This window comes from Pelodiscus sinensis, chromosome 1 (genome assembly GCF_052426305.1).
Source record: "Pelodiscus sinensis isolate ZL-2025 chromosome 1, ASM5242630v1, whole genome shotgun sequence".
NCBI lineage: Eukaryota > Metazoa > Chordata > Testudines > Trionychidae > Pelodiscus > Pelodiscus sinensis.
The window spans coordinates 14,485,438-14,501,353 of NC_143052.1; positions in this window are offsets into that span (position 1 = coordinate 14,485,438).

Below are 15,916 nucleotides of genomic sequence, written 5' to 3' on the forward strand. Positions count from 1 at the left end.
AGCAATCAGTTCAAACTAAAACATCACTGCAAATCTAGACAGACCCTCAGGAAAGATTGTAGTATGCATGCTTCCCATGCTAAACCAGCTGTACCCATGTCTGAGGCATCCCGGAAGCCTTCCCGTTGAACCCTGGCAGACCAGTCCATGAATTTTTAATATTTATAAGGTACAAAACCAAGAGAAAAATTAAGTGACCTGTGTTTTTCAGGCCTTCTTTATACATCACAAAGCAGTAAAAGGGGCACAAACAAGCCACATATTCTTTTCCTTTGGCAAGACATCTTTAAAAGGCCTTCAGATCTGAATGACACATCCCGCACCCTTTTCTGCAGTCCTTCTCTACTACCCTCCTCTCCCCTTCACCTCCTCTCCTCTCCACCCCCCGCCCCGCCCCGACACCCACAGTTGTCCATGAGAATGTTGGGCTGGTAAGAGCCAGAGGACTTTATCCTAGAACAATTGCTGAAAATACAACTGTTTAAAAAAAAGCTTTCTAAGTGTAACCCCCTTTTTCCTTCCCGGGTTACTGGGGAGCAGGTCACACTCACAGGTGTGCCTGGGCGCCTGGTGTTTTAACCCCAAAGAGATCCTGAGCGCCCCAGTGGTGATGGTGTTTAGGTGGGGAAAGCCCTATCCACCCCCTTGCTGCAGTCCCTTGCTGGCAATGAATGTAAAGTGGCAGTGCCTCCACCTGGCTGGCCTTGTACACACACTGGTGCCTTGAGAGCCTCCAGGAATATACTCATTCCAACATAAATCTGGATCTAATTCCAGAACAACTACAAATCATATGCATCTAATAGAACACTTTAAAATAAACCATCTTTACTTAATTTAACTAAACAGGGATTAGCAGAATTAGCAAGGAATAGCATTAACAATAATTGCAGCTTATACAGCTACCATTTGTACTAATAGTGACCCCACCCCAGTGTGCACACCCCTAGACTCAGTCCCAGACACTTGCTTGCGTTGGCGCGCTGATGTTGCAGCTGTAGTGGGGATCTGGTTCAGGTTACACAGCAGCTCTGTCCCAGGCAGCACTTTTCCAACAAGGCCCAAACTTACTGCCTCATGCTGTGCCTATAGGATGCAGCCTGCTACCTCCCAGTTCCAACAGGCATCTAGTCCAGTCTGTAGCTGCATCCAACAGCCCCTGCACTGGATCAATGTCCTTGGCAGCAGCCTCCCCCCCCCTTCGGTTCCAAACCCCAAGGCAGAGTCCCAGACTGCTAGGCCTCTTTCTTCAAGCACATGGAAAGAGCAGTCCTGTCTCCCCCCAGAGTCCTCCCTTCCTGTTTTTTTCCCAGGGGTTCATGGGAATTGTAGTCTGGATTGTAGCACACTGGGTCTTTTCAGAATAAAACAGAGCCCCCTTTAGTAAGGGGACTACATAAGAATAACTTAACTGTAACAAGTATCAGAGGGGTAGCCGTGTTAGTCTGAATCTGCAAAAGCGACGAGGAGTCCTGTGGCACCTTATAGACTAACTGAAGTGTAGGAGCATAAGCTTTCGTGGGCAAAGACCCACTTCGTCAGATGCATGTAGTGGAAATTTCCAGAGGCAGGAATAAATATGCAGGCCAGGATCAGGCTGGAGATGACCAGGTGGATCCAATCAAGGAGGATGAGGCCCACTTCTAGCAGCTGATCTGGAGGTGTGAATTCCAAGAGAATAGAAGCTGCTTTTGTAGTTAGCAAGCCATTCACAGTCTTTGTTTAATCCAGAGTTGATTGTGTCAAACTTAAAGATGAACTGTAGTTTCAGAATGGGGCATTGTTGGCTACGGGACAAGCCCAAGAAAGAAACCAACAGAACACCACTGGCCATCACCTATAGTCCCCAGCTAAAACCTCTCCAACGCATCATTAGTGATCTTCAGCCCATCCTGGACAATGATCCCTCGCTCTCACAGGCCTTGGGAGGTAGGCTGGTCCTTGCCCACAGACAACCCGCCAACCTGAAGCATATTCTCACCAGCAACTACACACCGCACCATAATAACTCGAACTCAGGAACCAATCCTTGCAACAAACCTCGGTGCCAACTCTGCCCACATATATACACCAGCAACACCATCACAGGACCTAACCAGATCAGCCATACTGTCACTGGTACATTCTCCTGCACATCCACCAACGTAATATATGCCATCATGTGCCAACAATGCCCCACTGCTATATACATCGGCCAAACAGGACAGTCCCTACGTAAAAGAATCAATGGACACAAATCTGATATTAGGAATGGCAACATACAAAAACCTGTAGGGGAACACTTCAATCTTCCTGGACACACAATTGCAGACCTAAAAGTAGCCATCCTGCAGCAAAAAAACTTCAGGACCAGACTTCAAAGAGAAACTGCTGAGCTACAGTTCATCTTTAAGTTTGACACAATCAACTCTGGATTAAACAAAGACTGTGAATGGCTTGCTAACTACAAAAGCAGCTTCTATTCTCTTGGAATTCACACCTCCAGATCAGCTGCTAGAAGTGGGCCTCATCCTCCTTGATTGGATCCACCTGGTCATCTCCAGCCTGATCCTGGCCTGCATATTTATTCCTGCCTCTGGAAATTTCCACTACATGCATCTGACGAAGTGGGTCTTTGCCCACGAAAGCTTATGCTCCTACACTTCAGTTAGTCTATAAGGTGCCACAGGACTCCTCGTCGCTTTAACTGTAACAAGGAGATGGGTGACATTCAGAGTACTTTAGCTGATGATTCGGTGGAGGGTGTTGGGGCACCTACTGCGCTATTCCAGATCTATTGAAAAAAGCCTATTCCAAATCCACCTTCTATCAACAATTACACTGAAAAATCACTTGGGTGAGATAATTGCAGCTTTGTTTCACTTTCTACCTTCAACATCCAGGTTAGTATAGTATTTCCACTTTATCGGTCTTCCCCCAAGGGCACAGATTTGATGTTTTCAGAATAAGAGATAATAAAAATGGATAGTCACAGAGAGGTAGCTGTGTTAGTCTGATCTTGGTAAAACAAAAAAAGCAGTCATGTAGCACTTTAAAGACTAACAAGATGGTTTATTAGATGATGAGCTTTCGTGGGCCAGACCCACTTCCTCAGATCAAATAGTGGAAGAAAATAGTCACAACCATATATACCAAAGGATACAATTAAAAAAAATGAACACATATGAAAAGGACAAATCACATTTCAGAACAGGAGGGGGATGCGGGGGAGGGGGGAGGAAGGAAGGTAAGTGTCTGTGAATTGATGATATTAGAGGTGGGGAGAGTGGGATGTCTGTGAGCTAATGGTATTAGAGGTGATAATTGGGGAAGCTATCTTGGTAATGGGTAAGATAGTTTGAGTATTTGTTCATTCCTTCCCGGATGTAAAGTAATTATCATCTCGATTAAGGCCCATTTGCAACCTGTCGAATTTTAGCATAAATAAAAGTTCTGAGGTCTCCCTCTGTAATCTGGTGTTAAAGTCTCTTTGTTGTAAAGCGCATGTCATCAAGTCTTTAAGGGAATGACCAATTTGATTGAAATGCTGGCTGACAGGTTTGTGTGTGTGGAGTAAACCATAAATAATTGGGAGTAGGGGAGAAGAGAATTTAAAAATGCTTACGTAAAGCTGTGTGCTCATGCAGCTTTCGATTCAGATATTACCTGTTCAGTGAGACAATGTAAATTGAATGCCATTAAGGTCTTGTCATCTAGCATTCAAAGGAATTAAAGTTACAGCAGAATTTTCCTTTCCAGTAAAGATAATAATGTAGATATAAGAGTTATCAAAATTCAAAAATCATGATCCTCATAAGACTGGTTCAAAAATCGTGGGAGTTTTTTGGGGGGGTTCTTTTTATTTACCTTTTGTTTTCTGAGCCTTTTTGTGCACTTGGATCACATTTTCAAACTTTTTTGCTGTATGTATTGTGGAAAGTAAAATGGAAGGTTCGAGAATGTGGCCAGCCCCAGAGAGGTGCAGAAACAGGCAGCCTTGTATTTAATATTTTTAACTTTTATTAAAATGCTTTTAACTATAACTTTTTATTTATCAACTTTTTACATGCGTGGGCGCCAGATAACTATTAACAGTAACAATAAACAAACTGCAGTACAATAGAGGAAAATGCCCTGGGGTTTCTCTAAGTCTAAGTAATTATCAATAACAACCCAGGGATTTTTATCAGTTATATTTACATTAATTTCACTTATGAGGTTTAACATCTATTTAAACTCCTAACTATACTATTTAACAAACTTCTAACTAACTTACTCTTAACACTATTATTTATCAAACCTTTAACTAACTTTACACAGCAATACTCACAATTATCAGACATACAAGAGACAACATAGACAACAGCATATTTGTTATTCGTTACGCTCTGCAAAAGATTCGGTAGATTCGGTGAGCGGGAGGGGGTCCTTGGGTGATCAGCCCTCAGAACCTGGCTCGTGTTCTGCCTTCCAAGTGTTCGGGAACCCTCAACTGCATGCAGGAGGGGAAGCTGTTTTATAGAGAGAGCAAGAGCTTTCCCGCGCCTAGTTGTGATAGGCTTGACAGATTCAGTCTGCCTAGTGACAGGCTGAGGGGGAAGGGGAGGGGGTGAGATGGCCCTTGAGTGGCGCGAACTTTGTATGACTTTTACCTGCCTGGTGTCTTACTCCTGGTTTTTACTGATTTTAAGTCACATAGTGCAGGATTTTTGGTTTGAGGGGAAGGTAAACTTGGGCTAGGAAGGCTATGCGCACGAGGCCTGGCCAGAAAAGAGCCTGTTTTTACATGTATGTGGGCTAGAAGCTTATTTAAAAAAAGAAAGAAAGCTGAGCTTGTCACATAATCCAGGAGCTGGGGCTTTAAGAAAAACACCAAGTATCATGAGACATCGCCAAGGATCAAAATACAATCACAACTGGTAACTCTGCAATAAATACTACAGAGTGGAAAATGACACATTATAATAAGCAGAATTAAAGCATTTGATTCAAAATACCAGGGAAGGAAATAACCTTCTGGAGAAAGTCTAGGGATATGGGGGTAGGACTCCATGGAGCCTTTCCCCTATGTGTTTATTCAGGAGGAGATAAATGGTGTTTGACTTCCTCTGCCCATGGGAGCACCCTGAAAATGTAATTGTGTTAAAGCTTCAGGCTGTGTTAACGTTGGGGTGAATTTATCATCACTACTTGTGGGGGACCACATGTATCCTTCTGTATGTCCTTAAAGGTGCCCATGCCAGGTGCAAGCCTACCAGCACCCAGCCAGCAGACCCTGCACCTGGCACGGATCGAGCCACCGACCCGATGCCCCCCAGCCCTCCCCCTCTTCCCGGGACCAGGCTGGCGGCTCCCAGGAGCTTGCCCGGGACCGCAAGAGGCGGGCACCCGCCTGGGCTAGTGCAGACATCATGGACCTCGTCCATGGTCTCCGCACTAGACACAGGAAAGTGGCCGTCTAGGGCAGGAGAGCTGCCAGCCTGGCCACCCAGGAGCAGGTGTGCAAGAGAATCAAGGGGGTCCAGTGAGACCCCCGACCCTGAGCCCTGAGCTTACAATGGCCGTCCTGGGTCAGACCAAAGGTCCATCTAGCCCAGTAGCCTGTCTGCCGACAGCGGCCAACCCTAGGGACCCTGGAGGGGATGGACCGAAGACAGTGACCAAGCCATTTGTCTCGTGCCATCCCTCTCCAGCCTTCCACAAACTTTGGGCAGGGACACCACTCCTACCCCCTGGCTAATAGCACTCCATGGACCCAACCTCCATGACTTGATCTCACTTCCCTTTAAACTCTGTTCTAGTTCTAGCCTTCACAGCCTCCTGCAGCAAGGAGTTCCACAGGTTGACTCTTTGCTTTGTGAAGAACAACTTTCTGTTACTAGTTTGAAGCCTGCTACCCATTCCTTTCCTTTGGTGTCCTCTAGTCCTTCTTTATGGGAACTAATGAAGAACTTTTCTGTATGCACCCTGTAGTGTAGACATACCCTAACAAAGTATTTTCTAGCACAACATTTGAATTTTCCCTGCTGCAGCCAATGTTCCGTCTAATCTTTTCCATCCACCTGTGGATTTTTTCCATTCATGTGCAGACTAAATTTTCTGTGCACCAAAGCAAATGCCAATGTGAACCACTAGTAGAAACAAATCCTGGCTGTGGGTGCTCTGCTAATCTGCTGAGCGGCTTTTGAATCTCTCCTGCGCAGCCAGACAAGCACCCAGCTTACAAGGAACACTGGCTGCAGCTTAAGCTAGTTTCCTTCTCTGTGACAGTCTGACAGTGTTTTCACCAGGACGCATCAATCTGAGGGAAATCTGGATCCGCAATTCTTCACTGGCAGAGTTCTACTGGAGATGGCAGACAGGTATTTTTACCACTCTATGGTCTCTCATACCAGGCTGGAATAGTAACCATTTATTCACTCTCATGATCTTCACAACCCCATTTGTTTGCCCTCCATGAATATTCCTGGGAGTGATATCTTTACACACAGGAATGTTTGCAGAAAGAAAAAAAAGTCCTCCTGAATCCATGCATCAATATTTATTCAGCTGAATAGTCGAGCCAAAGGTGCCCTTTGGGCCTCTTTTTTGTGGGATCAGGGAGTGGAAACAACTCCCTTAGATTTCAGTAGCTGTTCAAACAATCTTAATAGTGAAATACAAATAGCAAATGCCCAAAGTGACCATCACAGTTCAGGAGCAATTCCTAGGCTAGAAGGCCTACATGTAATCTCTCTTAGGGATTTCTATAATACTCATCATTCTAGCATTGAAATATGTTTCTATAAATCATTTGTTGCATAATTCTGAATGATGGACAAGAGAAGACTGTAACACAGTAAAGCCCTGGACCAAAAAGATACAGATTCACTTCTCGGCTCTGTCACACAGTCCCTGTGTGGCCATGGACGAGTCATGCAGCATTAGGCTACAAGAGAGCATTAGATTGCCTAGTCTGGTCTCCTTTATAGCACGCTCCATTACATGTCACCCAGTTACCCACCAGCACTGACTTTCCCATGTGCCAGGGGTGTGCTTGGTCCCCAGTTCTGTCCCAGGCCCCACCCTTACTCCACGCCTCTTGCTCCTGCTCCACTCCTACCTCTTCCCTCCTATTCCACCCCTCCACAGACTGCCCCATGCCCTTGCTCCTCTTCCCTCCCCCTAGCACCTCCTGCATGCCTTGGAACAGCTCATCCTGGTGGGCAGGACATGCAGGGAGGGAGGGGGAATGTTGATTGGCAGGGGTCACTAGTGGGCAGGGGGCATTGGGGCAGGGGGGAGGGAGAACTGATGGGGAGCTGCCAGTAGGTGCTAAGCACCCATCATTTTTTCCCAGTGAATGCTCACGCCCCAGAGCACCCTAAAGTTGGTGCCTCCGCAGTTACCCCAATAATTCTGTTTGCCTAACTATTGGAAGACACCTAGAGGTGAAAGGATCCACCACAGCCACGAGCACTGGGTTCCCATGGCTATCACCCTCCTGGTTAAAAATGTGAACCTGGTTTCTAATTTGAATTTGTTTGGCTTCTGCTTCTAGCCCGTCCGACAGAACTTTGCACTGCAAGCTCCACTCAGTCTCTTTGTGTCTCAGCTCCTCCTCTGGAACAGGGGCCATTCATCCTTCTTTGCTCCCACCTTTTTGTCGGTCTGATCGTGTTGAGAAGTAAGCTCTTCAGGCCCAGGACTGTCTCTTACTATATGTACAGTGAAGCACTTTGTCAGCAGTGCCACTGAAATACATATGTGAATGAACATATTCATAGCAACCAGAGGCTGTTTGTGGATAACATGCAACCAGACAGAGAGACTGAAGTTGGACCAACAGTGTCACTTCAAATAATGCACCCAATTCATCATAAATTCTCAGAATTCCTACTATGAGCTGCAAGGGTAGGAAATAACTTATTTTTAAAGGAGCTATAGAGCAAACCACCAGTAGATGGCAAGAATAGCCCATATTTGGAAGCACTGCAGGCTAATGGCCTAGTAGCTTGTGTTTTCTTTTACTGGGGTGTGTACATGGAAAAAGCGCTCTGCACAGCACGGGTGAGAAAATATATCGTTGTAGTCCAAGAGCAGAGACGGACTCAAAATTCATATCTTTCTGACCGAGGTTTCCAGGTCCCATTAGGTTACTGAAGCCCCTTTCATCTACCCTCACAAAGCCCAGCGGCTATGTCTACACTATGAGTTTTTGCTGGAAGAGGCAATGCAAATGAAGTGCTGATTAGTATATTGTCGCGCTTCATCTGCATAATCTCCTCTGATGCCTTTTGTGCAAAAACAGGCAGCATGGATGTGTCCGTTTTGCGCAAAAACCCCTTTCTGCATGTTAGAAAAAAAAACTGTCCTCCCCTCCCCCCCAGTAAAAAGTTTGGCCAGGCGGCTCTTGCTACAGTGGGCTGCAGTACTCCTCGGGAGAAACCGGCCGCACCCTTCCTGCATACCATTGCCTTTAGAAAAAGGGAAGGTGTGAAAAGGGGAAAATAGCCTCAGACTCTCCCACCCATCACCTTGGCGTGAGAACTGTGGGGCTTACCTGGTCACATGAAACCTGCTCAGTTTCGGCCCAACCCCTGGGACACAGACCCCCCACTTGGTGACCGTTGGGCCATATATGGTAATATGCAAGTGCGGGAAAGCGATGTGCAGATTTAGGGATAAATACCCATCGCACAGTTCGCTCGAGGAGGTCTTCGCAACACACGTACTACCGTGCGTGTGCCTTCCCGTATACTTCAAAGCGCTGCCGGCCTGATCAACCGACGAGCCACCTCCCCCGACTCTCGGGCGTAACCAAGGCCTTCGCAACCGAACCGATATCTTTGAAATGTTCCGTGTGCTGTGTAAGTTGGTATGTATGATTTGATTTTTCTTGTTGTATAAGCTTAGTGTTGTAGTTGTTTTGGGTAGTACATAGAGTTTATAGTTATCACTGTTATTTAATTAGTGTAGCTGGATATTTTTAGAATAGAGACTATTCCCCTCGCCATTCCCATCCTTATATCTCTGACACGTTTAACTAGAAATAATAGAATAAATATAATAAATACTGTAAATTCATTATTAACACGGTCTATTAAAAATCTGAGAATAAATACTATAAATTCATCACTGTTATAAATAAATATTTTTTATTTGATAAAACGGTCCACCTGGTTCTGTCCTTCCCCCCTTGGGTATGCATCATGGGACCTGTGATTCTTGCGACACTGCACAAGATCCTTATCCCTTATCTCATATCCCGCTAGGGATAAGGATCTTGTGCAAAAACCTCTTGTGCAAAAGGCATCAGAGGAGATTATGCAAATGAAGTGCAACAATATGCTAATCAGCTCTTCATTTGCATTGCCTCTTGCCGCAAAAACTCATAGTGTAGACCAGGAGTTCTCAAACTTTGTAATACCACGACCCCCTAAAATTCTAAATGAATTTGTATGACCCCCCCACCCTTCCTGCTTCACGAGTAAAGGGGAAGTTGGGGGGTCGTCGGGGGCAGCGGGGCTGGCTGGGGGAGATCGGGTGGGGGAACCGGCCAGCAGGAAGCAAGGCTGGTGGGGGGGGGGGAGTCGGGGGCAGTGGGGCTGCCGGGGAAGTTGGGGAGTTGTCCAGGGCAGCGGGTCTGGCCAGGGGAGATTGGGTGGGGGAACTGGCCAGCAGGAAGCAAGGCTGGTGGGGGGGAGTCGGGGGCAGCGGGTCTGGCCAGGGGAGATCGGGTGGGGGAACTGGCCAGCAGGAAGCAAGGCTGGTGGGGGGGGGTCGGGGGCAGCGGGTCTGGCCAGGGGAGATCGGGTGGGGGAACTGGCCAGCAGGAAGCAAGGCTGGTGGGGGGGGGGGGTCGGGGGCAGTGGGGCTGGCCAGGGGAGATCGGGTGGAGGAACTGGCCAGCAGGAAGCAGGGCTGGTGGGGCGGGGGCGGGGGCAGCAGGTCTGGCCAGGGGAGATCGGGTGGGGGAACTGGCCAGCAGGAAGCAGGGCTGGTGGGGGGGAAGTTGGGGCCAGCGGGACTGGCCAGGGGAGATCGGGTGGGGGAACTGGCCAGCAGGAAGCAGGGCTGGTGGGGGGGGGAGGTCGGGGGCAGCGGGGCTGGCCAGGGGAGATCGGGTGGGGGAACTGGCCAGCAGGAAGCAGGGCTGACGGGGGCAGCAGGGCTGGCCGGGGAAGATCGGGAGGAGAACCGGCCGGCCGGAAGGGGGCCAGGGGAAGCGCAAATTGGCCGGCGGGGAGTGGGACTGACCCGGGCACGTGCAGATCCCAGGGTGCTGCTCGTGCCGTGCACAGTCCCGGCTAAGCGCAAGTTTCAGCTGCGGCTCCACCACATGCTTGACCAGGGCTCATGGGCACATACAGGGCTTCTCCTCCTCCCCAAGGTGTCACATGCAACCAGAGGCTCTCAGCGCTGATGGCGCCCCGCCTCCCAGCCATTCTCCGCACCCCCGCCAGGCTTCCATCGGGTACCCAGCCAGAAAACTAGAAAATACTGGAAATTGCACATGTTCAGTACTTTCTCAATTTTTTTACCAGACTGTCCCAAAAAACCCAAAAAACGGACTGCTCTGTGACCCTCTAAGTTGCTCGAGACTCCCCTGGGGGTCACAACCCAGAGTTTGAGAAACACTGGTGTAGACAAAGCCAGCATGGCTACTTGCTCTCTATCATACGGATGCATTGTTATCTGCCAAAGTCCAGGTTCGATAGCCTCAGAGTGTGGCTACCAACTCATACTGGTGGCTACTCTGACCATTTTTCCTAAAATACGCAATGAACTTTAGGAAAAACAAATAAGTATGCACATATATGTGTCTGGTTCATTGCAAGTTATTTACGTAGGGTGTTTTCACAGACTCAGTAATAAAAATAATGTAGTTTTCCATTCTTTTCTGGGCCTAAAGTGAATAGAAACAAATCATGTGGTTTTGTTGTTGTTTCATTTGTATTTTTGGCTGTGTATTTTTTAAGACTTTAAGTCAGTTCCTGTGAAAAGTGATATTTGTGTTGTGTTAATATCACTTTTCACAGGTGCAGATTTGCTGGCTAGTAGGGAGGCCATGAAAAGGGCTATTAACAAACACACAAAAGTCACTTTTCACAACAGACTTACTCAGCCCTGCCAAGCTTGGGACAAATTAAGCCCTGGGTGGGGAGGTGGGGTGAGAGGCAGCTGGGAGGCAGGGGTGATGTGGGGGAGTGAGACGGGGAATGGAGCCCTGCAGCTGTACAGCCAGCGGGTGCAGTGGGGGAAGAGGTGAGCTTGGGCCATCAGTCACTGCTGCATGGCTGGAGGCCAGGGTTGGGCCTCACGGATTCACAGCTGACGTCCGAGGTCAGAGCCCCCTGCTGCACCACTGGAGCCGGGGGCCAGAGGAGGCAGCGGGTGGGAGGTGGATGAACCTGGGGCTGGGGTGAAGCTCAAAGCCATGACCAGGGGTGGAGCCTGCTGCTGGAGCCTGCCACCTGCCACCCCAGGTCTGAAGCCTGAGCCTCACCAACTGCCTGCCCCTTCAGCCTCTGTGGCTCCAGAGGGCAGGGGCGGATATAGGGCGGGGCGAACAGGGCGGCCGCCCCGGGCCCCACGCTTCAAAAAGCCCCGCGCATGCGCCATGGCAAAGGGGGCCCCCGCGAAATTATGCTGCCTGTGTCCCCGCAAATGTCATCTGCCCCTGCCAGAGGGGGACAGGGCCCAACCCCTGCTGGGAGACCTGTGCAAAGAGCCACTGCCCATCACCACCCAGGAGGCTGTGGCCAAACAAAAAAAACCCTGGTGGTGCAGAGAGGCAGGTTTAGAGCTAGAGTTACCAGATGATTTCAAAAAAATACCAGACACATTTGATCTCAGATGAGGGCGGGGGGACCGACCGGGAGAGGAGCAGGGCTGACCGGGAGGAGGTCAGGGAGGAGTGGGGAACCAGCCAGCAGGAAGCAGGGCTGGCTGGGAGGGGGTCGGGAGGAGCGGGGCTGGCTGGCGGGGAGAACCAGCTGGTAGAAAACCAGCCGACGGGGAGCGGGGCTGGCTGGGGGAGATCAGGGAGGGGGGAAACCCGCCAGCAGGAAGCAGGGCTGGCCGGGACGGGGTTGGGGGGAGCGGGGCTGGCTTGGGCGCATGCAGATCCCAGGGTGCTGCCCGTCCCACGCACGGTCCCGGCGGGGCCCACGGGCAAGTTCGGCCCCAGGGATTCCATCCTGTCCCGGCCCCGCCCCCATCCCCTCCTTTCTTCGGTGTAGTTGCGTACTGCCTCTGCATCGGTAACCCACTAAGAACCTCCCTCCCCTCCAGTTACTTCCTCCTCCCCTTTTCTTTTCTCCCCTAGGACTGGAAAGGTGTTAACTGTCCACTTCACTTTGAATGATCCGCGCTAACTGATCTGTTCCACCTTGTTTAGCTGTGAGTCTCTAAGTGGCTTCCCAGCCCTGGAGAAGAGCTCCTTGTAAGCACCTCTCTCTCACCAGCAGAAGTTGGGCCAATAAAATTTATTACCTCACCCACCTAGTCTCTAATACCCTGGGACCATCATGGCTACAGCAACACTGCATCCAGGGATTTAAGGGGTTACTGACAATAGGCAGTTAAATGCGGAGGCACAGCAAGGACTACAGAACATAAACAACTTTCTGTAGAGTCCCTTTCCAGTAGGAACAATGTCCCATCTGTGATGCAGCTTTTTCTGCAAAGTCATTCTGACCCCTCTGCGGGTGGGCGCTCTGTAACCGTCTGCTACTCTAATCATTAAACTATGGTCAGTATTAAATTATCCCAATCCCAGGTGTCTCTCGATCTGGACTTGGATTTTATGCCAGTTCTCAATGACAAATACAACAGTGAGGTATTAATACAAAGTAACAATAGAATTAATACTGCCTGGAACTTTTGTTACTTTACAAAAACTAATGAATAAACCTCACAACAGTCCATGATGTCAGGAAGGGATATAAAAGGGATTCCTAGGGTGAATGCCACAACAGCTTAATGCGCAGAAACAACAGCCAGACCAAGAAGGGAAGGAGAATATTGGATCCAGTTGAAACTGTATTCAGGCAAACATTCAGCTGTCCCCCTGCGATGTGGCAAACTGGGTTATTTTGAAAAGAAACCCTTCCTTCAAAATAACCCTTAAACCTCAATTTTTAAGGAGTAAGAGTTATTTCAAAGGAAGGGTTTCTTTTTGAAATAACTCCATTTCTCGAAATACAGTATTTTGGAAAAGCGGCCGGCCGTGATTATGCAAATGAAGCATGGGAAATTCAAATCCCCGCTTCATTTGCAATTTCATTTGTCTGTATTTGCATTCTTCTCTTGAAGGAGAAATGTAGACATACCTTAAGTCTCTTATGGATGCCACAGCTTTGATGTATCTCTCCGAGAAGGAAACTTTGTAGTCAGTCCATAGCTGGCCATAGTAGCCTGACCTTCTCAGTAGCAGTCCTGAAACCTACTGTTTATAAGGTGTACTAATCAGAAGTAAACTATTCCCAGAGAAAAGAAACAGAAGGGAAGCAATTATAAAGGTTGCAAACATAAGGAACAAAGGTTGCAGGTTTGATGCCATCAGCTTGCCATTCTTCAAGGCTTCAGATAACTTCAGTTTGGCTGTGTCTAGACTGGCCAGTTTTTCCGGAAAATCAGCCGCTTTTCCAGAAAAACTTGCCAGCTGTCTACACTGGCCACTTAAATTTCTGCAAAAGCACTGACTTCCTACTGTAAGAAATCAGTGCTTCTTGCGGAAATACTATGCTGCTCCCATTCAGGCAAAAATCCTTTTGCACAAAGCTTTTGAGCAAAAGGGCCAGTGTAGACAGCTCAGATTTGTTTTCCGCAAAAAAGCCCCAATCGCAAAAATGGCAATCGGGGCTTTTTTGTGGAAAAGCACGTCTAGATTGGCACGGACGCTTTTCCGCAAAAAGTGCTTTTGTGGAAAAGCGTCCGTGCCAATTTAGACGCTCTTTTCCGAAAATGCTTTTAACAGAAAACTTTTCCGGAAATCATTTCTGGAAAATCATGCCAGTCTAGACACAGCCTTTGGGTATAATCAACAAACCGGAAAACCATTAAACTAACTCCACCAGGAAATTGGAGACATTCAGGTATGTTCTTTCATTTATTATATCAGGAAATGGGCAGATCATACCTATGATTACTTTGTGCTGAAAGCAATCACCAAGATGACTATGAAAGGGCTTTGGTTATGTTTGATGCATTCTTTTAACTTCAGATAACCTTGGCTTATGAAAGAGCATGTTTCTGCCAGAGAATTTAGAAACCAAGCAAAAATGCTGAATCTTTTATAATCATGTGATGTCCTGCTTAGGTATTCAAAGCTATGAGCCTTGTACTGCCTGAGCCATTTTGGCACCCCAGGCACATGGCGCCGCCCCTGGGACGCGTGACCCCGCCTCTGGGCGCACAACGCATGCGCAGGCCCGCCCCCGGGGTGCGTGGGCAGACACACGGCACATGCGCTGCCCAATCGGCCCGGCCACCGCCAATGGCGTGCAGCCTGGGGCTACCCAGGACGGCCTGCACCTGGCCGTGCAGGGTCCTGCGGCCGCAGAGGGCAGGGCACTGCTGGCCAGTGCTGCGGGGTTTAACACAGCCCCCACCCCGGGAGGCCACTGCAGCCCGCAGGAGCCCAGGCGCCCCCTGTAGGTTGGCGCCCTGGGCAGCTGCCCGGCTAGCCCACCCCTTATTCCGGCCCTGTGTGTGACTTCTCTCAGCCTCAACAAGTCTAGACTGCAGGCTTCTTTCTGAAAAACCTTTTTTCAGAAGAGCTCTTCCAAAAAAACTTCTTTCAAAAGAAATCATCCACACACAAAAGCACATCAAAAAAGCAATCTGCGTTTTCAAAAGAGAGCCGTCCACACTGAATGGACGCTATCTCGCATTTAAGCTGTGATTACTATGGACGGAGTGGCCACCAGGGCACCTGTGCTTTTTCCTCTTTCCTTTTCTTCCGAAAGAACTCCCTCTTCCCCATCCACACATGCCTTTTTCCTAAAGAGCTCTTTTGCAAAAAGGCTTCTTCCTTATAGAAAGAGGATTACCAATGCTGGAAAACCCCTCTGTTCTTTCAATTTAGTTTCGGAAGAACGCGATTGCAGTGTGGACGTAACTCAGGTTCTGTCGGAAAAACAGCTGTTTTTCCAACAAAATTCTGTAGTGTAGACATGCCCTAAGAATTTTGCTATTACTATGTTGTATGATGACTCCCTGACAGACCAGTCTGTCTGCCTTGCCAGCAACCTCTTTAGGACTCTGCCTGCCCAAACCTTGCCTATCAGATAACAGTCAGTGAACCCTTGTTCCCAAGTTGCCCAAAGATGTTTCTCTGCTGAGACCAGTCCCTCTCACTAGACATTCACTCAAGTTACAAAGGATCGGGTCGATTTTGTCAAAGCATTTTTCTCACCTATAATCAGTTTCCAGCTACTCTTGCTTTCTAGGCCAAGAGGATTCAGCTTCTATAGGCTCAGACTCAGTGATGGATACCTAAAATGTCCCCTCTCCACCACCTCTCCTCCTTATATTACCTAAAATTTGTTGTCTCTCTTTTGAGAGCCAAGATAGAGATTCTGACTGTTCCTCGGCATGATTGCTAAATGGTCTTTTCCTATACTCGTTTAGCTTGATGGCTTTGTTTACCTTATATGTAAATGAATTTCTATTGTCCTCTGCCTTAGCCAAGTTGGTCAGACTGGTAAATCCATGCTCCGTTCTTTAGGATGGTTTGGGTTCCTTCTTTTCCTTCAAAACACATTTAGACAGGACCAGATTGTTACACATTTGAGTCATGTAATTAGAAAAGTATGATGCAGTGACATTTAACAAACTGATCTGTGCTGAACTTCAAAGCTATCATGACAGTGTAAATTTTGTAAATGGCAGGAATGTAGACGGTAAAGGAAGACACAAAATAACATAAACTGTAGTATACTATTCATCC